The sequence below is a fragment of the Leucopleurus acutus genome, assembly GCF_964270905.1.
Source record: "Leucopleurus acutus genome assembly, chromosome: 7".
Lineage (NCBI taxonomy): Eukaryota > Metazoa > Chordata > Mammalia > Artiodactyla > Delphinidae > Leucopleurus > Leucopleurus acutus.
This window is the reverse complement of record NC_139150.1, coordinates 59,556,111-59,581,689: the sequence shown is the minus strand read 5'-3', so window position 1 is coordinate 59,581,689 and position 25,579 is coordinate 59,556,111. Positions and strand designations below refer to the sequence as shown.

Below are 25,579 nucleotides of genomic sequence, written 5' to 3'. Positions count from 1 at the left end.
AAGATAAATGAATCACACGTACATGTTGAGGGAAAGAAACTAAATAAAGATGAAAATACAGTGTATGATTTCAATTGTATAAAGGTCAAAACTAAGGCAAAACTATAGGATGAACAAAAAATCTGGAAACAGACAAATATATATAGTTTTTATATAATAGTTTATCATGATTACATTACACAATATGTTCAATGACATTACATGACATGTCCAAAGGATTGTCCCTCTCTGGTAACACATAGTCAATATGCCATGCAAAATTTTGATGAATACGTGACATTAGTGCTGCATTTCCACAGTCATGGCGTATGCATCTGTGTTGCCTCAACTGGTTTGCATTTTATTCGAACCTGTGCTTTAGCATAACCCACAAGAAGTAATCAAGTGAGTTTAAACTATATGTATTTACGTATGTGTATGTATACTGTGTGTGTATATGTCATTCATATATATAGTTTGTGTGTATACACACACACACATACACACAAATACACACATAGTGACAGACCAAGTGGGCCTCTCTGTGTTAGTTGTGTTCTAGTTCTTGATCTGAGTGTTGATTACATGAACATTCAGTTTGTGATAATTTATTGAGCTATATACATTTGTACTTTTACAAGTTTCTTGTGTGATTTGTAACTCACAATAAAGAAATAACCTAAAATGTGAAAAGGAAAGAAAAATACCAAACATTTTCTTTGACTCTCATGAGAAGAACTAAAATCCAGAGACAGAGGCTTTGTACCTTTGAAGCCAGGCTCTCTCATAATACAACAAAATCCACTGCTTGCTCCTCTCAAGTGAACCACTGGTCTTCTCCAGTGATTCTAAGCCCTGGAGAAAGAATTTTAATAGATTCGTTCTGGCCAATTTGTTACCAGTTAGTGGTCCAGCATTATGTATGCAATTCTGGCCAGATAACCTAATTTGAATGCTGTGGCAATAAGAAGCAGACACATATTTATCGACACAGAAAACTGTATACACATAGTATCAAATTTTCAGATTTATTGTTATTCTTCATTCTCTTTTATAGAAAAATAGTTTTTTCAATACTTGTACAATATATAATTTCAAATTAATTCCCAAGGTAAAAGGAAAAGGTGATAATCATACGTTTAAAAAATAATTTCCTTTATTTTATAGAATAATGGTTAGAAGTTCAATATTTCTGCTAAAACACAGAGGCAGTCAGGCATATTTACAAATGGCCTCACAATGTTTGCCATTGTCTTTACACAAGACAACATTTATAAAACCTTTGCATCCCACAGCAGGTGCTAGGTCTTCTTTTGGGAATTTGTGCTGTTCAGTTACTGCCTTTCATTTGAACTTCAAATACCTTAAAAACATAGAGGCTGCATTTTAATATAATTTGGAAATTAAAGCCCTTTTATTTTTGTCATTATAATATCTTACATGGATTTACTTTTCAAAAATGAATCAAAGTCGAAACTAATGACTGTCTGATACCAACAAAGGCAGAAAAATGGTAAAACATTTTTAAAAATGAAGCTTTGGTGTTCCTAGCTCATAAGAAAAATAAATGCATGTAATAAGTATTTGGAGATTTCAAGTATATTTAGTAATAGTCTACCTTCTTTTGAGACTCTAAAGAATTAAACTGAATAATTATGGTCACCTGAATAGTTGGAAACATATTTTCAAGATCTAGACTGTATTTTCTTTGTCTTTGTTTATTTAATGGCACATTATGAGATTAAATAAACACTACAATTTAAGTGAAAAACATATTTTCACCTAGAAAAATGGTTTCCTAAGGTATTTTCATCAGTCTACAATATTTATAAATGTAAACGTTATAGAATTATAAAAATTGTGTATCTATTTTTAAAACAAGAAAACTAAAGTAACTTTTTTTCACTCTATTTTTCTAATTAGGCTTGGACTCCTGGATCATCCAGTGACTTCAAAATTCTGGTAAGACACTTCTTTTTTTTATAGTACTGTCAATATTTTCATTTCTTTTGCCACAAATTTTGGGAGGTTATCTTTCTTTTTATCTCAGGCTTAATCCTTTTTCTTATTTCTCCCCTCATTTCCATCCCCTGAGGTTGAATCTCCTAAAGCCAATAGTAGAAGGTCAATTACATCTTAACCCATATGGGATGATCTGTTAAGTCCAGATACTTCTTGAAGATTCAACTTCATGGTCAGGAGAATATTCCAAGGAGGGGTAGCATTTGTTTCTTAAGGAAACAAAAATCACCACCGAAGCAGTCTGAGATAGGAAAAATACTTATTCAGGTAAGATGCAGAGAGTATCAATTTGAAAATTTTTCTTTTAAAATAGATCAAATGCAACAGCAAAATAAAAATCACAGAGGAGCTGATAGCTGAATTTTTAAAAAGATTTTAATTTCTACAATGTTGATATTATAGTCTACATATTATGGAACTAGAAATACACTGAAGGCACTGCAGTTTTCAACATGAAAACTCTTAAAATTTGTATGGTATTTGCCTGGTACATATATTATAGGCATGGGGAAGCGAGATTGTTTAATTAAAAAGATGACTGGTTGAGGTAGAAGTTTTTCTATAAGTTGTATTTTCCCAAACATCAGCTTATATATTCATCTAACACTCCACCTAGTCTCTTTTTTTTCCCTCCAAATATTAGAAATGTTGCTCAAATTCATGTATTGGTTTCCTACTATGTTCTGAATATATGCAAGATTATAAAACATTCTTTATCTCATATTTTATCTTATTTAGTTTTTGTCAATAGTACTCTGGTTTGGATTCTTATTCTTGTGTAATATGGGAGTCCACAATTTTCCTGATTTCTAGAGTCACCCTTTCTATAATACTCAGCCAAGAGTACTATGAAATTTCAAGTAGATGCATTGCAGAAGTACAGTCTTATACATCAGTCTTTACTAATAATTGGATATTGCTAGGTTAGAATGGGAGGGTGGTGAGAGTTCCACGTGTCTTTGTTATTGTGTATGACCTGTTGCTCCCAAATTCTTCTCAGGGTTTCCAAACTAGTATCTTCTGGTCATCTTATCATGACGTTTCTGTGCTACTTCAGGCCATATCCAGTGTATACCTTCTGCCAAACAGTAACGAAGCTGACACTATTCATTCTCATGAGGATGAGGGTTAACCTCCTATCCCTTTAGCACTTTCTGCAAATAGAGAGCTTTGCTTAAGCATTTAATTTATTATGATGAAAGTTGGGATACAGGATTTCATAATCTCAATGTTTCCTGGATTTTTCCCCATCCTAAACCTTCTCTTAGTTGCACATGTGGGATCTGGACATGCCTCCTGTAATTATCCTTTTTTTCTGAACTCTACCTGCCTAATTCATTTAAGCTGTCAGTGTGTTCTTGCAATTCTCATCATCACAGTTGTTTTCTGGGTATTCTTCTTCTAATTTATCTCATTTCTAATCCATTTCATAAAACAGACAGATGATTGATCGAAAACAGCACTTGTCCTCATAGTTCTATATCTTGCCATATTGCCTGTAAGGATTTTTTCCCCTGATCTGTTATATACGTGATGATTGAGTTCTGCCACACTTATTCAAAAGCAATCTTCCTTGAGCACATACCAAGAAACTCAAAGCTAAGTTCTTTCTTCTCATAGCCCCCATCGTCATTATGTCAACTTCTGTGAACGGAGTGGTCTTCCTTGTCTGCCTATACATCCATATTCTATTCATCTCTCAAGGCCAAGTTCAAATCCAACTCCCATTTTCTCCTGAAATTCTTCATTGCTTTAAACATTGTGGTATGATTCCCCACCTCCCTGAACTCTTTATTTTCAGGATCACAAAGTTAGCGCTTTAACTTATACTGTCTTGTGTTCTAAGGTTTTTGTATTGCATGCATATTTTCTACTTAGCAATTTTGCAAGCTTGTTAAATGAGTTAGGAATGCCCTCTTGTGCTATTTATACAGCATACCTTACATATTGCTCTGTGTTTAGTAGTTCCTCAAGAAATAGTTTCAATAGACTAACTTATTTAGGATCTCACGTGTACTCACTATGCTATAAAGCTCAAACCTAACACTTAATTTCTATATTGTTTGCTTCTATCCAATTATGAGTTTTAGTAGGAATAAAATGACTCGAACATGGAGGGTGATTGATACATAATTCTGAATTTATTTCAGGTAATATTGATACAGTCTAGAAAACTGTGTTATTAGAGTACAATTCAGTGAAAAGAAAATAAATGTAAAATTCAAACTAGAATAGTATTGAAATGTAAATGATAATATGCAACTATTACAAAGTAAAAGAAATTGAAATATATTCTATTCATTATCATATAATCCTCAAGCTTAAAAAATAATATTTATTCTGGAGCTAAATGCCAGCAATAAAAATTCACTTCCATATGAAGAGCTAATACAGTCCACGTTGAAGTTGAAAATATTTACAGAAAGCCTTATTGCAGCATTTTTCCACTTCCATAAAATAATGTGTTTAATGCTTATGATTCACTGAATTTTTTATCTGTGTGTGCAATTGCAGCAGTCTGTTCCAGTTCATAAATTTTATTTTCTGCACCTGGAGTTTGGACCTTTTAAGAGGTCAAGCTAATAACACATGCACAATTATGTACAGTTGAAGGGAATTAATATTTTTAAGGATTCACTGTGTATCAGGTGCTTTTTTAAATGGATGTAGTCTCAGTTCTACCTTCCAGTCATACTCTGAGGCATGCATTTTGTTCAGCATTTCAGAGCTGAGGAGACTAAGGGTCAGAGAGGTTAGTTAGTTCATCTACAATCACTTAGTCGTGATGCTGAGATTTCAGTCTATTTCTAGGATGCTGAAGACGTCACTGAGATGTCTTTCCGAAGAAAATTTACCCCAGTATGCTTTTAATAATATCCAGTTCTACATATATTGGAGTAGCACCCCTGGCTTGCAGTCCTTAAGAAAAGTGCATAAGTGGTTAACATGAGATTTAGTCTTTTGTACTTTATAGTTATTTGAGAAGATGAAAAGCCTGCTTACTTTAAATCCAAGGGTGGGAAAATTGTCACAGTCTATGCCCAAGTTGTACATTTGCACGTATGTATTATATAATATATATCTATCTTTTAGATCATATCTATATCTATCATATATATATTTATATTTATACACATACATACATATTCATGTCATTAATAACCAAAACAGAATCTACGTAGTGGAAACCCACATAACCCTTCTGTAGTTAGACTATGGTGATTAATGGATGTTTCATTCACTCATTTGTGTTCTCAGTTTTGTGATGCAAATTTTATGTAGATTTGGCCATCCTGATTTTTTAAATAGTGTTACAGACAACCTGCAGATTACATTCATGTGCTTAGTATTAGTCATGGAATTTCTTTCAAATGATATAAATTATTCAACTGAGTATTGCATTTTCTAAGAATTGAGTGCAGTCTCTAATATAGAGGGTTTAAAAATATTTTTTCTACATATACCAAAATATCCGTATGTTTTAAAGTATTCCCTCATCAAGAATTAAATGTTTGGTGTTAAAATACTGTGTGTTTTCTAAGGGTCTTAAGTTGTATTTAAAAACTGAAGGGAACAAACCACACACATATGCCTACCTCATAGTTTTGAATTAGGAAACATACATAAATATTTTGTTATTCTTCATTTATAGTTATTATAAAATATTGGCTATATTCCCCTGTTGTACAATATATCCTTATAGCTTATTTTATACCTGATAGTTTGTACCTCTTAATCTCCTACCCCTATATTGCCCCTCCCCCTTCCTTCTCCCCACTGGTGACTACTGGTTTGCTCTCTGTATCTGTGAGTCTGCTTCTTTTTTGTTATATTCACTAGTTTGCTATATATTTTAGATTACACATATAAATGGTATAATTTAGTATTTGTCTTCCTCTGATTTATTCCACTCAGCATAATACCTGTCAAGTCCATCCATGTTGCTTCAAATGGCAAAATTTCATTCATTTTTATGGCTGAGTAGTATTCCATTGTCAATGTGTACCACAGCTTCTTTATCCATTCATCTGTTGATGGAAACTTAGGTTGCTTCCATATCTTCGCAATTATAAATAAAGCTGCTGTGAAAATTGGGGTGCATGTATCTTTTTGAATTAGTGTACTTTTTTTTTTTTTAATATATACCCAGGAGTGGAGTTGCTGGGTCATATGAGAGTTCTATTTTTAGTTTTTTGAGAAGCCTCCATACTGTTTTCTACAGTGCTTATACCAATTTACGTTCCTACCATCAGTGTATGAGGGTTTCCTTTTCTCTACATGCTTGCCTACATTTGTTAAATGTGTTCTGTTTGCTGACAGCCATTCCAACAGCTGTGAGGTGATATCTCATTATGGTTTTGATTTACATTTCCCTGATGACTAGCAATGTTGAGCATCTTTTCATGTGCCTGTTAGCAATCTGCGTTTCCTTTTTGGAAAAATATCTATTTGGTTCTTGTACCCATTTTTTAATTGGGTTGTTTGTGTATATCAACTATACTTCAGTGAAAAAGTAAAAATTAAATAAATACTTTGTCAATTTTATGAAAATATACAGGTATTAAAATTATCTTCAATGTTAGCTTGCTATTGTGATGAAAATTGTCATGATGTGAACATAAATTATATGTTCAGGGACCAAAGAAAGGAATATCATATTCTCATCAATTCATTTATTCATCTCTCACATCTTATTGAGTAACTTATTTGTGCAAACAGTCTGATAGAGGTTAGGTAGTATAAAAATGATGTGATTGAGTTCAAGGACTGTCATTTTATGTGTTTTGTGTAATTGTGGTGCTTTTATTTATTTTTAAAATTGGTGTCGACTGAAGTTCTCAATGTTTGTTTTAGGCCTTTCATTTTTTCCCTTCACCTTGCTAGGATGCCAGGTTATTGGACGGTATGAGAGGCATCATTAGTGCCCATCAGTATTTGGGTTTCCTTTCATTCTTGAGTAACAGGGAGATGATATTTTCCCTCTACCTTACGGTGAAGTAGGGCCATGTGATTATTTCTGGCCAATGAAAACTGAAAGAGAAGTGTATCACTTTGGGGCAGAGGAGGTGAAAAGACCCTGTGTACTTTCTAGTCTCTCTCTGCCTCTACAGAAGAGACATCAGTTTGAGATAACAGAGCCACAGTAGTAAATCATCCTGGTTCTCTGAGTCACCTGATGGAAGAAACCTGCTGTGGCAAGACTCCTAGTTCCAGAGCCAATGTATAAGAACAAGAAGTAAATTATTTGTTCTAAGCCACTGAGTTCTTGTTTTTCATTTGGTTTTTGGTTTTGGTTTATTACAGCAGCCTAAAACCTGCTCAAGCTAATCAAATGGTTCTTGTGAAAATGGGCATCGTAGTATTTATGTAATTTTGAAATCTGGAGTCAGATTTCCAAAGGTATGTTTTGGCAATATTATTTTTGACTTTAAAATAGTTTTCTCCTGTCACCAAATAATCTGAGGTACTACTTACGTGGTTGTCATAGCAGGTAACAAAGCTCCCAAAATAAAAGCCTTGGGAAAATCTGTACTAAAATATTTAATAAAAAACAGCTATTACTCACCAGATATCTTTAGAATCAAACAACATGAAGAGGGGAAAAGATACAAGACGAATATCTAAATTTAAAATGGTACACTTTCCAATTGAAAAATGAACAGTATTCTTGTAATAATGCTTTTAGTTCTTTAATCTTAACTGTCCTTAGGTAAGATCCATATTAAGGACCATAAAATAATCATTTCCGTTTTCCTAAGTTGAAAAGAGTCTCCATGTCTTAGATGATTTTATTTTGGTAGGGTATTCAGAGTAATCTTTGTTCAATTTTTACTCTTTGAATTGACCTGAAGCAACACCCCCACCTATGCCTGTTTTGTTTTGTTTTGTCTTATACAGTGGAAGCTTCCATGTGCTAGCTCAGTTTAACTTTTTTTTTTCAGTTTAACTTTTTAAGAGATGTAATGATTTAAATGCCACTAACATGCCAACTAGCATCATTTCTACAACAATTAATTAATTAAACATAACCTCCTTTCTTCACACACAGGAGTGGAGATCAAAAATAATTGTATACAATTACCTGGAACTAAAAGGATTTAAGTCCACTACCATGGAAGGGAGCACAACAAATTATATCTCATCATATTTCATGTCAATAATAAAAGTCTCCCAAAACATGGTTGCGGGACATTAAAATCTACCTCTATAATGTTGATTCAACTTCTAAGAATCAGAGTCATTACATCTGGAATTCAGTCTGACTTGAGTGACACATCCCTTCAACAACTTCCATTAATTTTGTATCTCCTCATTCCTCTCACCTAGTTTCACCTTCAGGATTGGAGTTCAAAAAAACCTTCTCAAAGCAGCACATTCCATTTTGGGAGAATTAGTTATTAAGCATACTTCCTTAACATTGAGCAAAAATTATGTCATATTAGTAGTTTGCTTCTCAGGATGGCATAGGGCTTGCACATTTGCTAATGACAATCCTTAGTTGGATTCTACTAGTGTCAGTAACTAGACTGTATGCAGAACTGTCTTTTTAGTGGAAAGGTACATTATCTACTTTTGTATTTAAGTCACTCTCATCTAACATATATTAATAAATGCTTTCATGAAAATGATTTAAATAGGGATTCTAGTAAATCTACTGAAATTATCTATCTTAGTACTAATATTCAATATTTTGAAAGAACCTTTTGTGGTTAATTAAGCATGGCATCCCCTGCTTGATTTCTTGCCTGCTGTCCTAAGGCAAGCAGTACTTCTCCAGGTGTTTGTAAAAAATAGGAACACTACCCAAGCAGTTTTTTATGGATTTTTAAAACTCCCTGTTTATTGTTCCATTTGTTGTTGTATGTTACTTCCTCTGTCTTGGGTACTCAGAGTAACAGACTTACTGTCCAACAAGTATCAAGTGATATCAGGAAAACTCTGCAATTGGCAGCTGATGCCCCTCCCCTTCTCATCCCTCTCCCTGTGTTTTTCAGAGGGACTCTTAGACAATCATTTCCACTTTGTCCCAGCCTGAAAATCACTCCTGCAATACAAAGTCTAGTATCAAAAAAAGATAAATGCCTTAAAAAGTTGCCACAAACATGCTGAGGCGTATGAAAATGTCTTTCCATATATTATTTCTATTTTCTAGTCATGCTGAATTGGTTTACAATTTTTTTGCTAGTGGGATGTATATGGTAGAAGTTGTCTTTCACAATTTCAGAAATAAGGGAGGAACAGGAAATGTGAAAAGGTAATAAAATGATTGAGGTTGAAGAAAGGCAATACTGTATGGTATGTTTAAGTTTCCTGAAAAATTAAGCATAGACTTTTGTAAGTGATCTTATATACTTTTGTTTATCACCATTCTCAAATATTAATTTACTGTCAAATATGTTAACCTATTCTATTTTGTCATTGGCATAGAATATGTTGCTTTCTCTATATCTATTTCTAATTATACTAAGTCCTCTCAAATATTTATATTTTGTTTATTCATTTAAATCTTCTTTCTACCTAGTAATATAGTTCTATTAATAACATGTTGAAGGCAGTATCCCCAAAATGACCACTAATTTTCAATTTTCAGGCATGTATGACATCATACATATGCACTTGTATTGTTGACACGTCTTTATCTTTTTTACCATAACCATCAAAATTGCTTTGAATTTTTATGTGATCTTGTTTTATATACTTAGTTATTATGTAAAATTTTACAGTAGCCCATGTAGACCCTTAAAATGATTTCTAAAAAGCATGCTTAAAGAAAATTATAGCATCTTGTTGTAGGTACTGAACAATGGTAAGCGGCAAGATGGGTGGGCTTTAAGGGACTGGGACTATGCTAATAGGACTAAATATGGAGACTTGTATACTGTCCTGCCAATGGCTACCCAGCCCAGCCTCTATCCTAGTTTCTGAGATACCCTTCTATCCTGGATATGTGTACCAGTTCCTAGGTATTGAAAACACATAAAGGCTTGCTACGTGTCCGTGGCAATTGCGTTTTTACCATATTGAGGTAGAGTGAGGACTTTTTTGATGTAAGATGTAGATGTGCAAGCAGTTTACAACCATAGCATAGGATTTATTTTCCTTACCAAAAATTTGACAACTCAGTAAATCATGTTTCATACTTAGGCAGCTATGTAGTTGCTACAGGACTCAACACTGGACAGGTTGGGTTCTGTCTCTGCTTTTGTCGGATTCTCCTAAAGTTCTCTAAAATTGTCTCCTGCTAGAAAAGACTTAGAATAAAACTTCCAGTTATTTAAGTCCTGCAATTTGTCATTAATTTTCACAAAAGTATTTGCCACAGAAAAACTTCTCAAATATTTCCTCTTCTTGGGAAAAAAAAGAAAATGTGGACATTTTGTCCTATCAACATGTATCTGAATAATTGCAAATACTTTCTATCCTGAAAAGGAAATCAAGAAACCTGGGTAAAGGGACTATGTTAAAACATAAGGGTATTACTATACTAGCAAGTCTCCCTCAGGAACATGCATGCATACCTTACTTCAGAAATAAGCAAAACCACTTTTTAAATTATACATCCAAAAGTCTTATTTAGTATTCACAACGCAAGATGTTATATAAGGTCGCGTATTTTGTTTTCTGTGCCTTTGCTGATGACTTTTCATTCCACATTCCAGTGCATTAAAATGGTTCAGTACCATAATTCTTAACACTAATTAGATTAATGCACCCTTCTAATGAACACAGAAATAACCTGAGTGGCAAACTGAGGTTTTAGCAAGAACTCATGACACCCCAATGTCCATCTCTTTAAAAACTCTATTGTGGAGAATTGAAACACATGGCATCATCATGCCAGAATCCTAAAGTCAGACTTAAAAATACATTAGTGAAGTTGTACTTTTACCTTTTTCTTAGTAGTCTCACTTGCCTTTTATCAAAACATAGCCTTTTCCTATTTGCTTGCTAAGTCTAGAATATCGAGGTCAAATTCTACTCTGATAGTGGAAAACAGAACAAGTTTCTAGCGGCTAAACATGTGTTTCTTGGAGAATAAAGACACAATTCAAGCTTTACTATGGCATGGTTTTGTTCTGATTGATTCCTATTAAGAAGTAAGACTATTTTTTTCCTCGTTAAAAATAGTATAGTCCTTAATTCTCCCTTCTCCATTGGTCACATTTAGGAGTATCATTTTAGGGGATTTATTTTATGCTATTGTTATTTTACAGTGTTTATTCTGACCATGTAGCATATACAATTTTAAAATTTAATAAATAGAATCTTAGATATATTCTTGGAGAATATTTTATAATCCTCTGTTGCAACTTCCCATCCACTTCTCCCCACTGTTTTAATGTAGCAAATGAAGCCAGATTTCTCAATAGGGAATTATTTGTATGGGAGTAAGGGTCATGTATGGAGATGCTGTTAATTTTTCCAAGTTACCCCAATCACCTGTTTCAAAACAATACATAGTCATTCTATATATGCTTAGTACACTGCCTAGATTTTCTACGTTTGTCTTGATTTAAGGGTTTTGCCTTCATATCCTTAAGTAAATAAGACCTTAAGCCACCAGGTGACTTATTCTTGCTTTGAAAAAATATGACTATGAAAATGATATTTTGCTCTAGGAGTGCCTTCATGATCCTTGAGCTTGAGCTGTAGGTCAGCTCTACTGTGGACTTTGCTATGACGTTTGACAGACAAATTAAAGCCTCTATGTTTCAGTTTTCTCCTCTGTGAAATGAGTCTATGTGTAATTATTACCAAAATTATTTTCAGCTCTAATGATCTATTTTGGATAAAAAGGCTCAATCCCACCCTGTCTTTTTATCTCGGTAAATAGAGATATTTACCGTTACAAGATATTTACAGTTACAAGATGTCATCTTAAATTCTCAGCAAAGCTCATGCAGACTTGAGAGTGGACATCCTGACAGAATGATGGTGTTTTTATCTTCACTGTTGATCTTTTTGTTTCCTTTTCATGCTTGCAATGTCATTTTCTTTTATAAAGGAAAATATTTTGGTGTACTTTCTTTACAGAGTGCCAATGGAGAGCTCAAGTATTTCTTTTACACTTACATCTATTCTTTGACATACTAAAGGTGAATTTTATGTTTGTAAAACATATGCTATTATCTCTCAAGCTTCCATAATAGAAAAGAGCAGAATTCCTTGAACTGCTGATGGTTTAACACCAATGCTCAATTCACCATAGTTATGTAAGGAAATTTTAAGGAGGGTATTTTCTGAGAAATTAGGAATGATTAGAATTTTTACTCAAGATTGACTTAGAAAAATTGGATCTTTTGTTTCAAGTCTTTCACTACCAGTTTTTTAAAATTATTTTTTGAGTCTTACAAATATATACTTTTTACCATGAGAGTATTAATCAGCCAGAAGTATCAAATATTTTTTTATGTTCCGAAATGGAGTGTCTGATAATCGAAAGGGGGGTGGTTTACCACACCAAGTATAATTGCTTCCATCTACTGCACGGAAAACTGGCTCATTCTTCCCATCATTCCCTAAATTGTCCAAGGCTTTCAGGACTGAGTTATGGAATAAGTGCCGCTGCTCCATATCCGTGGTAAACTTTCCCTTGGAATCACAAGGTACTTTTGCTTAAAATCTTTCTTTCCATTTCTGTTATTTTCAAAACTGAAGTTACAAGATTGTAGTTGAAATGGCCACAAAAATGATGTAAACAAAATGAGTGAGCTTAATGCATTCTTTCTTTGAAAGATAAACTCATTAAAAAGTTTATTAGCACTGGTTTGATTATGAAATTGTTTCATTTTATTCATGTCTCTGCTTAATATCTGTTTGGAATAGGATTTTGAAAATATGTTCCTTTTCACGCTGAGGTGAAAGTGCTCATTGTTACAAATACATACATTCTTATAGTAATGTGATGCATTCTATTCTTCATCTACATATCAAATATCTGTAAGTTGAGAATTTTCATGGCTTTAATATATATTCCATCTTTTTTTAGTTTTATCTGAAACAGGTGTTCATTCTTTGATTCTAGAAATGAACCAAAACAGTCTATCTCTTATTTAATTAACATAGTGCCCTCGAGATCCATCCATGTTGTTGCAGATGGCAAGATTTCATTCTTTATTTATAGCTGAATAATATTCCACTATATATTTTTATTTATTTATTTTTATATATTTATGCACACACACACACACACACACACACCACATTTCTTTATCCATTCATCCATTTGATGGACACTTAGGTTGTTTCCGTGCCTTGGCTCATGTAAATAATGTTGCAGTGAACATGGCGGTGCTGATGTCTTTTTGGATTAGCATTTTATTTTCTTAAGATACATACACAGAAGTGGAAATGCTGGATCATATGATAGTTTTATCTTTAACTTTTTTGCAATTTCCATACTGTTTTCCTTAGTGGCTGCACCAATTTACACTCCCACCAACAGTGAACCAGTGTTCCCTTTTCTCCACATCCTCGCCAATACTTACTTTTACCTTTTTGATAATAACCATTCTGATACGTATTGGGTGATACCTCATTGTGGTTTTGATTTGCATTTTCCTGATGATTAGTGATGTTGAACAATTTTTCATGTATCTGTTGGCTATCTGTATATTTTCTTTGGAAAACAAATGTCTATTCAGATCCTCTGCCCATTTTTAATCAGATTGCTTTTTTTGCTGTTGAGTTGTAAAAGTTCTTTATATATTTTGAACATTAACCCCTTGTCAGATATATGATTTGGAAAGGCTTTCTCCCATTCCATAGGTTGCCTTTTCATTTTGTTGATGGTTTCTATTTCTGTGCCATATCTTTTTAGATAGAGGTAGTCCCACTTGTTTTTTTTATTACCTTGGCTTTTGGGGTCAAATCCAAAAAACTCATTACCAAGACTGATGTCGTGAGGCTTACTGCCTGTTTTCCTTTAAGAATTTTATGGTTTCAGGGTTCAAGTCTTCAGTCTATTTTGAGTTAATTTTTGTGTGTGGTGTAAGATAATGGTCAAGTTTTATTCTTTTGTGTGTAGCTGTCCAGTTTTCCCAACACCATTTATTCAAGATTCTGCCCTTTCTTCATTATATATTGTTGGTTCCTTTGTCATAAGTTAATTGATCATATATGGATGGTTTTATTCTGGGCTCTTTATTCTGTTCCATTGATCTCTGTGTGTGTTTTTATGCCAAATATCATAGTGTTCAGATTACTATAGCTTTGTAATATAATTTGAAATCAGGGAACACAATGTCTCCAGCTTTGCTCTTCTTTCTAAAGATTGCTTTGGGTACCCAGGGTCTTTAGTGGCTCCATACAAATTTTAGTTTATTTGTTCTGTTCCTGTGAAAAATGCCGTGGAATTTTGATAGGGATTGCATTGAGTCTGTATGTTGCTTTGGGTAGTACGGGCATTTTAACCATATTAATTCTTGCAATTCATGAGTACAGAATAATTTTCTATTTATTTGTATTGTCTTCGTTTTCCTTCAACATTGTGTTACAGTTTTCAGTACACAGGTCTTTTACCTCTTTGGTTAAAGTTATTCCTAAGCATACTACTCTTTTTGATAAAATTACAAATGGGATTATTTTCTTAATCTCTTTCTGCTAGTTCATTATTAGTATATTAAAATGCAACAGATTTTTGTATATTAACTTTGTATCCTGCAGTTTTACTAACAGGTTTGTGTGTGTGTATGTGTGTGTTTGGGTGGAGTCTTTAAGTTTTTCTGTATATAGTTTCATGTCATCTGTAAATAGTGGCAGTTTTCCATCTTGCTTTCTAATTTGAATGTTTTTTCACTTTTCTTGCCTAATTGATCTGACTAGGGCTTCCAGTACTATGTTGAAAAGAAGTGGTGAGAGTAGGCATCCTTATCTTGTTGCTGATCTTAGAGGAATAGCTTTGTGCTCTTTATCATTGAGTATGATGCTACCTGTGGACTTGTTATATATGGTCTTTATTATTTTTGGTTCTGTGCTTCCTCTTATCAATGTCTGGTCTGCCTTTTGTGTATGGCCTTTATTACATTGAGATATGTTCCCTCTACATCCACTTTGTTGAGATTTTTATCATGAATGGATGTTGAATTTTGTCTAGTGCTTTTTCTGCATCGATTGAGGTGATCATATGATTTTTATCCTTCATTTTAATGTGGCGTATCACAATGAATAATTTGGATATGTTGAATCATCCTTGCATCCCTGGAATAAATCTCACTTGATCATGGTGTATGATCCTTTTAATGTATTGTTGAATTTGGTTTGCTAATATTTTGAGGATTTTTGCACTTATTTTCATCAGGGACATTGGCTTGTAATATTATTTTATTTTATTTTATTTTCCTGTGGCATCCTTGTCTGGTTTTGGTATAAGGGTAATGTTGGTCTCATGTAATGAATTTGGAAAAGTTTCCTCCCCTTTAGTTGTTTTGGAAGTGTTTCCTAAGTATGGATATGAAGTTTTCTTTAAATATTCAGTAGAGTTCACTAGTTAAGCCATCTGGTCCTGGACTTTTGTTGGTAAGTTTGTCATCCAATCTCCTAACTAGTAATCAGCCTGTTCAGATTTTCTATTTCTCTACAACTTCGTCTTTTGTAGGTTGTATGTTTCTAAAAATTTATCTGCTTATAGGTTGTCCAATTTGTTAATATATAATTGGTCATAGTAGTCTCTTATGATCCTTTGTATTTCTGTGGTATCAGTTGTGATATGTCCTCTTTCATTTCTGATTTTGAGCCTTCTCCTTTTTTTTTTTTTTAACATCTTTATTGGAGTATAATTGCTTTACAATGGTGTGTTAGTAGCCTTCTCCTTTTTCAAAATGAGCCTAACTAAAGGTTCATCAATTTCTTTTACCTTTGCAAAGAACCAACTCTTTTATTGGTCTTTTCTGTTGTCTTTTTAGTCTTTATTTACTTTATTTCCACTCTGATCTTTGTTATGTACTTACTTCTACTAATTTTGGTCTTCGTTTGTTCTTTTTCTAGTTGCTTGGGGTGTAAGTTTAGGTTGTTTATTTGAGCTTTTCGTTGTTTCTATATAGGCATTTATCACTATGAAATTTGCTCTTGGAATTGTTTTGCTGCATCCCATAAATGCTAGCACATTGCCATTTCCATTTTCATTTGTCTCGAAGTATTTTTTTATTTTTCTTTTGGTTTGTACTTGGACCCATTGGTTGTTCAGTAGGATATTTAATCTCCACATATTTGTGAATTTTCCAGTTTTCTTCCTGTAATTAATTTCTAGTCTGATACTATTATGATCAAAAAAGATGCTTGATATGGTTTCAGTCTTCTTAAATTTATTAAGGCTTGTTTATGGTCTAACACATAATGTATTCTGGAGAATGTTCCATGTGCACTTGAGAGGAATGTGTATTCTGTTGCTTTGGTGTGAAATATTCTGTATATATACATGTTAAGTTCATCTGGTCTAACATGTCATTTAAGGCCAATGTTTTCTTACTGATTTTCTGTCTAGATGATCTATTCATTGATGAAAGTGGGGTATTAGAGTACCTTACTATTATTGCATTGTTGTCCATGTATCCTTTTAAGTCTGTTAATATTTGCTTTAAGTCACTTGCCCATTTTTCAATAGGATTTTTAAAAATTCTTACCGAGTTGTACAAGCTCTTAAACATTAAAACATGTGTATTTTAAGAACATCAAGAGATTTTTGTCTTGTTTTTCAAGTTTGTAATGTATTTTGCCACTCAGAATTTTTTCTGTTGTTAAATTTACTAGTTGCTTCCTCTATCATTTCTGGTTTTCATGCCATGTTTAGAAAGAATTTCCCCATTTCAAGATTCTATACTAACTCACTTTTCTTTTGCTATTTTCGTGTTTATTTATTTCATTTCTACTTTGGATTAATCTTAATTTTGCTGCGAAGCATGACAAAGAAATATAGCTTCATTTTTGTGACCAAGAACTAGCTAATGTCTCAATTCCATTACTGAGCAATCGGTATTTCACTCACTGATTTAAACTAGTGAAATGGTATTCTTATTGTCATTATGTTTTTTCTATTTTTATATTTATATGCCAGACTATGTTTCATGCCAATCATAAGAGCTCTCAAAATTGTGTCACATTTGCCCAGAATTGTATGATTATGGGCAGAGGCCGAGTCAGTCCTTGCAACTTTCAGTTTGATTTTGAATTAATATTTAGTGTTGCAATGATGTATCAGAGCAGTTTATACTGTTGCTGTGCAAAAATGTATTAATCCAGTGATCCTCTGAAAAATGGTTATAAGACAACATATACTGTAACCCTATAGGAGTAAAAAAATGCAACTTAATCTACGCTTTAAATATAGGAAGCTGCAGTGAGGCAAATCAGTGTCCCTTATTTCTATATACTAATTTGTATATAATAAATTTTTTGCTCAAATGGACCACCTGCTTTAAAGATACGTTTGTCTCATTATACCATTATATATCTGTATAAGCTACTTCAGACACAACACTCTATTTTGAATATGAAATTTAGATAAGTAAAAAGCTTGCTGGTGGCTAGAAGTAGGGAGGATATTTACCTTCTTAGAAGTTTTTTTTGAGAGTTTCCTCCCAGCACTTATATTGTAGAGACACAACTATGGAAAAGAAAACCATGATTAATAAGGAAGAGTATGAAATTAAGCCTCACCAAAGCCTCACAATATAAAATTGAAACAAATGACCATAATTTTAGTGAAGTCTGCCAACACCATATTGAAGATTTCGTCTACCAATATTCTGTTCTTATGTTCCTTAATGTTCCTTTGCTGAAAAGAACGCGAATGGGTGCTGGCCAGGTGACAGCTCTCACAGGCCCACTGTGGGCCTCCCCTGCTTCTGCTGGGTGCTGCTGTCCCTCTCACAGTTCTACTTCTTCTCCTACAGTGGATCTTCGGTTTTAGAGCATTTGCAGTCTCTTGCTCAGTCAGTAAAGTATCTAAGACCAGCATAAACATTCACAGTAGTTCCCAGGGCAGCAGGAAGTACTGAAATCCCTCCTTATCTGATGAAGTGTCCAACCAATGGTTTGTGTAGCAGAATTCCTGAGGAGTGTGTAGAATGTAGGACCAGTTTGTCCTGTGTGTCTCGGAAGCTTGCCATTAAAAAGAAATAATTAAAAGAGTATGAATGAAATAGTTTATATAGTATCTTCCTTGATCTAGACAAGTGGATGATTTGGAATACTTTGCATTTATTTATTTATTTTTTAAGTGAGCCATCTTTTCATGGGCCAGCTCTATTTTAGTTCTTCTAATTCTTTAAGATGTCAGAGATTAATCTCTCTTGGCCTTAAACTACCATTAATTTATAGTTTGAATGCTCTATTTTGCACTTGGCATAAGCTCATTGTTATTGTAAATTTTCCCTCATTGTTTATGATACCTTTCCACTCCATTCACTGTAAGTAAGCAAGGACAGAAGTATGGTACATATTTTTTTGCTGTTCTTCATAGTGTGTGGCATGAGCTCTAGAGATCTAGGAGGACAAGTGACATTCCTGATGCTTCTTAGCGTTCTTCCGTGGTTAGAACCATAATCTCCCCAGCCCAGATGTCCTCAGGCTTTGATTCTGTCTTGTTTCAACAACATGCAAGAAAAACTTATGCTTTTAAGCTTTGTTATTAAACAAAAAGTATTAAAAACTTTATGTCTGAGCTTATCTGGCAGAAATAAGATGCAAGGCCGTGAGCATTTTATTTTTAAAGTAGCAAATGTGGACATCAGTGCAGTGGATCATTTTCAAATGAAATAATCTTGCCCATTTATAGCTATTTTATTTAAAAGTTTGTGTATGGATTAAAAAGTGCTGAATATTAGGATCGTTTTTCAAGGATTTGAACGAGTCAGATTGGACAGGATTAGTGGCTAATTTAGCAAATGAGTTGTTTATTAGTGTATTTGTATATTCCTCATCCATCATAGGCTTCATCTTTTCAGTTCCGTCACTATAGCAATCACCTAACCTTCTATTGAAAACAGTTAATAAGCAGCATAAAAAATGTTTTATGGAAGTTTTTAAAAAGCTAGATTAGGTAATAGGTTACTTTTAATGTGTTTTTTAGGTCCTCTTGGTGTGTTATTGGGTTTCAAGTGCTCAAATGGAGCAAATAAATTTGCATTATTCTGGGACCAACGGGATAAACTGAAAAAGCTTTTGTCAGTTTAATTGGTTTAAAAATTTATTATAGTATCTGAAGGATACATGTCGGTTCAAAAATAGTAATATGTCACAAATAGGTGTGTTACCTGGCAGAGATTTGCTGTCAACCATTCCAGTAGTTAGGAATGTTTTTCTTGACAAGCTGAGGAAGGAACCTTGTCTCGTGGGGTAGTGTTTCTCCTTCCCTGAGGGTTTAATTTGTTTTTGACAAAAAGAGAGAATATCGTGCTTTTGGTAGCGTGGAAATTAAAAATATTAATGAACTGAAGTAAACAGTAAAATAAACTTTTTTTTTTTAAATCGCAATCAGAGTTTATGTTCATATCTCAGACTTGTCAGACTGTCTATGTGTCTCTAGGCTCAAGCAATAGGGGAGAAAAATGTGATGAATTTTATTTCTTCGGGCTTACGGTTATTGCTGTTTTCTTTTAGAAATAGGAAATGTTATTGTTTCCTTTCCAGTCCAGATGGCTACTATTTTCACGTTCACTAATAAAAAGAAATCAGAAGAGAATGAGAGAAAATATTCAATGGGTATTATTTTCTTTTATAGTTATTTTATATTTGGTTTCGTATGTCATAGAAACTCAAAATTAACTTCTGCATGTGAAAATCAATGAAAAGCTAGTTTGAGTCTGTGTGTTGCTAACCTGGCGCGAGATCTCAAAGCACTAACGCTGGATTGAATCCTAAAGGAAAAGGTACATACGTTCATGCATCGAAAAGACAGTATTTGCGTTGAGGGAACTATTACCGGTTTATTTTCCCAGGGAACGACTCTTCATATAGTTGGATATAGCTGTTTAGCTTAGAAGTCATGCCTTGACTCTGAAGCAAACCTGTCTAATTATTTAGACGATGCAAATTCATCTCACTTGTAACCCACAATAAGAGTTATGTGAATAAACCAGTGTTTCTCAACCTTCACACAGTCAACATTGAAGACTGTCCTGTGTATCGTAGGATGTTTAGCAGCATCTCTGGCTTCTACATACTACATGCAGTAGCAACCTACCAGTACTAACAGTCAAAAGTGTCTCTAGACATTGCCACTGTCACATGGATGCTAAAATATCCCTTTGTTGAGAACCACTAAAATAAAGTGCGTGTAACTGATAGAAATCATTTTGCCCAGTATATGTTCTATCTCTGAGAATCAACCCTTAAAATGAGATAATAAGTAATCTAAGTTTTTATTTGACTTTTTAATTTTTGTTGTTGCTAGAGTTAAATTTTAATCCACTGAAAGTTACGAAGTAGACAGAAGCAAAGCACTTGTTATAAGCATATATATGACGTATGTGATAACTATCTATATATATCAACTAACCTCTATATATACATCTCTTTATCCTCTGATTGGTATCAACTCATGATAATAACTTAGGTAAATTTCTGCACGTTTTCAAATTAAAATAGTATAGTCTTGTTTAACCTAAAAGAATTTCAAAATAAAACGAGATTCAGTTAAAATTTCCTTTGGTAAATAAAAATTTCCAGTTCTCTTATGAGTCTTTCTAATTAGCAGTCAAAACTGTACAAAAAAAGTCTTATTAGAATTGACAATACAGAATCTTTTAATGAAGTTAGAGTGATCTTAAATAAAGAAACATTCCTTTAAATTCACTGAATTGTTACCGAATTCATAATCAGGAATTAAGTAGTTGGAATAAAATCAGTCAAGTTTCTGTCTGTCTTTGCTAAGGATTGAATTACATTATTGTAGGCCTAAATCTTTAGTAGGTTTCTGAATCATTCTTTCATTGTTACAGTTGACCCCTGAACAATGTGAAGGTTGGGGCACAGGCCCTTAGTGCTATTGAAAATTCATGTGTAACTTACTGTCGGCCCTCCATATATACAGTTCCTCATCCATGGGTTCAGCCAACCCTGCATCATGTAGTACTGCAGTATTTACTATTGAGAATAATCTTTGTATAAGTGAACCAGCACAATTCAAACCCGTGTTGTTCAAGGTCAACTGTAATTACCTCTTGATACGTGAAAGAGCAAAAGACTTAAATTTTAGAGTTCTGGGGTTTTGCCCTCCTTCTGCTACTGATCAGCTATTTAAATAAGCCAAGCTACTTAACCTCATTTGAGCTTTAGTTTCTTTAAAGTAAAAATGGAGTAGTAAGCCCTCCTACTTACTTTACACCTCTGTAACAAAGATCAAATAAGACATTAAACTATACCCACTAAAGTGTATTTGCTACACAAATAAATTCATCTCACTTGGGCATATTTTCTGCTTAGCAAAATGGCATTCATAGTAGTGACACTAGAGCCCTGTTCTCTACTTTTTTACGTAATAGGTAACAAGATCTACTTGCAAAAAGCCTATGCTTGTTGGATGTGATCAAAACAATTGCTTTCTACTGAACTGCAGTATATTTAGACTAGAAGATAGTTTCATAAATATTTACATAAACCCATATAAAATGCAGAAGAAGATTCTGTTAGTTGGATTTAATAATTAGGTTTCCCGTGCAAGCATATCGATACATAATACATAAATGTGGGCACATCAACCTATGTACCCAAACTGTCTCTAAATCTCCACAGTGTGGTGAAATGACTGCTGCTATAGAATGGTGATTGCAGTACTGACGGCAATAACACAGAACAAGTAGAACTTTTATTTTTGACCCTTTAAAGATTTTAAATTTTGCCTCTGCTACATAGAAGTGATCTGTTACACTACCCAAATACTGTCTTTCTATTTTAGAACAGCCAAATGTGAAATGTACTACGTAATAAATCAGATGCAAGGTTTTGTAGTATGTATTAAGATAGATTGCTTATATGAAATGGAAATGAATATTATAAATCAAAATAGCTCATTATACGTTTCTTGTTTTATAGTAATTTATCAGTTCTATTTTCAGTTTTTTTATTATTCAGGTCTGAGTTTACTACCTGAATGTAGGCCTTGTAAAATTTGGTTAGATGTATGCCTTTGCCACAATGAAATAGTGCACATATAATACCTTGCCACTGCAAATATGAGATAGAGATTATTGAGAAAGTTAGAGAAAGTCATACTAGTTGATGACTTCTTAGCAACAGTTAGTAAATGTTGATGATATTGTATAAATAATGAGGAAAATGCTTCAAAATAGACAATACAACCTATAAGATAAATAGAAATACAACAGGAATTCAGAAAGTTGTAAGAGAATTTAAAGTGTTCATGACTTATCTTTTGTTAATATTACTCTGTTTGTTCTGGTATTTGAATCTCTACAAACCCATGTGTTCTGACCTTAAAATTTATGTGTCAGTTTATTCAGAGCAAGAAATATGTTATAAGGTCTTAAACTCTTTATTCATTTACTCGTGAAATTAAGACTACAGACATGAAAAGATAAGATTACTGTTTTCAAGAAGCTCGTAGTACAATTGATGCTATATAATGCAACCTGGAGAGTCCCCAAAAAGATCTTCTTCGATTGACAAAGTAGAGGAAAAATTCAATTTAGTAAAATTTTAATTTTAAGAAATTGTAGTTTTAATTAATTTACCATGAGATTTCAACTAAATAGGAATGCAAAAAATATGCCGTGTTGTCTTTTCATCGCCATCCTGAATCCAACTGTTGGATTTCCACCAAACTTTAAAGTGAATTTACATCAATCAATAGTTATCTGACAAGTAAAAGCTTCTTCTTTCCCTCCCTTTTCACCCTGGATAAACTCTACCAGCAAAAGTAGACAAGAAGAGAATCACAACTAGGAAGAAAACCTCCAGGTACAATGAAAAATTAAATACGTATTTATGTATCAGTGACAAATGTCCTAAAATTAATAAAATTGCAGAACTTTCTGCAAGCATATTTTTCCAGAAATCCTTCTTACCTCTATGACTGTCACAAACCCATTCAATAACCCTAAACTAGGTAGAATTCTGTTCTCCATAGTGGCTGTATCAATTTACATTCCCACCAACAGTGTATGAGGGTTCCCTTTTCTCCACACCCTCTCCAGCATTTATTGTTTGTAGATTTTTTGATGATGGCCATTCTGACTGGTGTGAGGTGATACCTCATTGTAGTTTTGATTTGCATTTCTCTAATGATTAGTGATGTTGAGCATTCTAAAGGAAAGAACTTACTTTTGATAATTCACCTGTGACACTTTTTCCTTCCTGGATGATTTCAGAAAATGTGGGTTGTTGAATTATTTTAGAGATCACATACTGTATAATATAAACAATAATCCCAGTGCTAATCCAATGAGTATGGCAATATTATTTAGAAATGATTTATATATACCAGTTCTATTGCACATCAAAGGCTATTTTCTATCAAAACAAGTACCCTCAACTATTCTGCTATATTAGGTTCTATCACAAATGGATTAAAAAGAAAATAGAGAAAAAAAATAGATGTCCTATTTAGGACATCTAAAAAATAGATGTCCTGTCTATAAAATTATGTCCTGTCCATGACATAATGATTGGTATTTTGCTAAAGTTGAAGAGTGAGTAATGAGATTTTTTTGTGAGTATGTGGTCTTTAAAGGCTCCAGCATGTGTGGCTGCCAATAAAATATTTCATTCAACAAATGGTTTTAAGTAACAATAACTGTTGTTGGTGGGAATGTGAATTGATACAGCCACTATGGAGAACAGTATGGAGGTTCCTTAAAAAACTACAAATAGAACTACCATACGATCCAGCAATCCCACTACTGAGCATATACCCTGAGAAACCATAATTCAAAAAGAGACATGTACCACAGTGTTCATCGCAGCACTATTTACAGTAGACAGGACATGGAAGTAACCTAAGTGTCCATCAACAGATGAATGGATACAGAAGATGTGGCACATAGATACAATGGAATATTACTCAGCCATAAAAAGAAACAAAATTGAGTTATTTGTAGTGAGGTGGATGGACCTAGAGTCTGTCATACAGAGTGAAGTAAGTCAGAAAGAGAAAAACAAATACCGTATGCTAACACATATATACGGAATCTAAAAAAAAAAAAAAAAAAGGTCATGAAGAACCTAGGGGCAAGACGGGAATAAAGATGCAGACCTACTAGAGAATGGACTTGAGGATACAGGGAGGGGGAAGGGTAAGCTGTGACAAAGTGAGAGAGTGGCATGGACATATATACACTATCAAATGTAAAATAGATAGCTAGTGGGAAGCAGCCACAGAGCACAGGGAGATCAGCTTGGTGCTCTGTGACCACCTAGAGGGGTGGGATAGGGTGGGTGGGGAGGGAGAGAGATGCAAGAGGGAAGAGATATGGGAGTATATGTATATGTATAACTGATTCACTTTGTTATAAAGCAGAAACTAACACTAACACACCATTGTAAAGCAATTATACTCTAATAAAGATGTTAGGAAAAAACCTGTCATCATAGCTTTCAGAATATACTTTATGTGTACATAAATACCATTTAATATTGCCTTCAAAGTACTGAATAATATGTATTTGGAAAATATTACTTATTTACACAAGAATTCCTTTATGATATTTCAAAAGCATTTCGATGTACATTGTCATTGTTGCTTTGATAGATGGCAATTTTAATTAAATATTAGATGTTAATTTATCTGTGATTACAGATTATCAGTGTTGAACAAATTTCTCACTTTGAGTTATTTTAAATAGTTCTGTTGTTTTATTTTTGCTGGTATCTGATTATTTCAGTGGGTGTGGCCAGATAGTCTTTTGAATGGATGAAAGATTTTTCAGGTTTTTAAATTTGTCTTTGCTTTTTGTTCTATATAATACATGTCTTCTAGCCATACCTACATCTCCTCACACCTAGCTAAAGACAGGCTTTTGTTCTTCATCTTGTGTTTAGATTTCTCTCAGAATATTTGCATACACAATCAAGTTGTTAAGAATTAGCAAATGTATGATGATGTGTAATGATGTATTGTAAGTAATAACTTAATGTAACCTTTACCTGTTTTGGTGTCTTATAATGCATTGGAAGAAAAACTTCATGAGAAATTAGTCAGTGTGTGCAAAGGGCTTGATCACCTCAGTGAGATATTATAGAATAATCACAATTGTTTAGGAAAGAGTTTGTATCCAAAACATGTAATACATAAATATTCATCAATAAGAGATTATAAACAGAACATATCGTAGTTTCCTTATGTTGCAACTGTATATTTCCCCAGATTCGTGAGTAATTCAAAACAAACTGTGTGGTAATCAGAATAGTTGTGAGAGAAGTGGTAGTATTCATAATAATAAATAGCTATCTATTGATTGATTATTCATGTGCTGCTAACTGTGTTGTTTCGCTTAGATTATTTAACTTAATACAGGGACTTTGCAAGGAGATGATATTCTCATTTTATAGGTGAGGAAGCTGTTGCTCAAAGAGATGAAGTAATTTGGCCAAGAGCTGGGTAAATCATGGTCTTGTGAACTTT

General features: G+C 33.4%; 1 protein-coding gene across 2 annotated transcripts in view; it reads left to right on the top strand.

The window, feature by feature from the left end:
• Positions 1-25,579, top strand: part of PTPRD (protein tyrosine phosphatase receptor type D) — a 1,574,709-nt gene that overhangs the window by 249,564 nt on the left and 1,299,566 nt on the right. For both annotated transcript variants that reach the window (XM_082842820.1, XM_082842821.1), the window contains exon 5: positions 1,903-1,941. The gene's annotated coding sequence lies outside the window, so the exon portion shown is untranslated. The remainder of the gene's footprint in view (positions 1-1,902; positions 1,942-25,579) is intronic.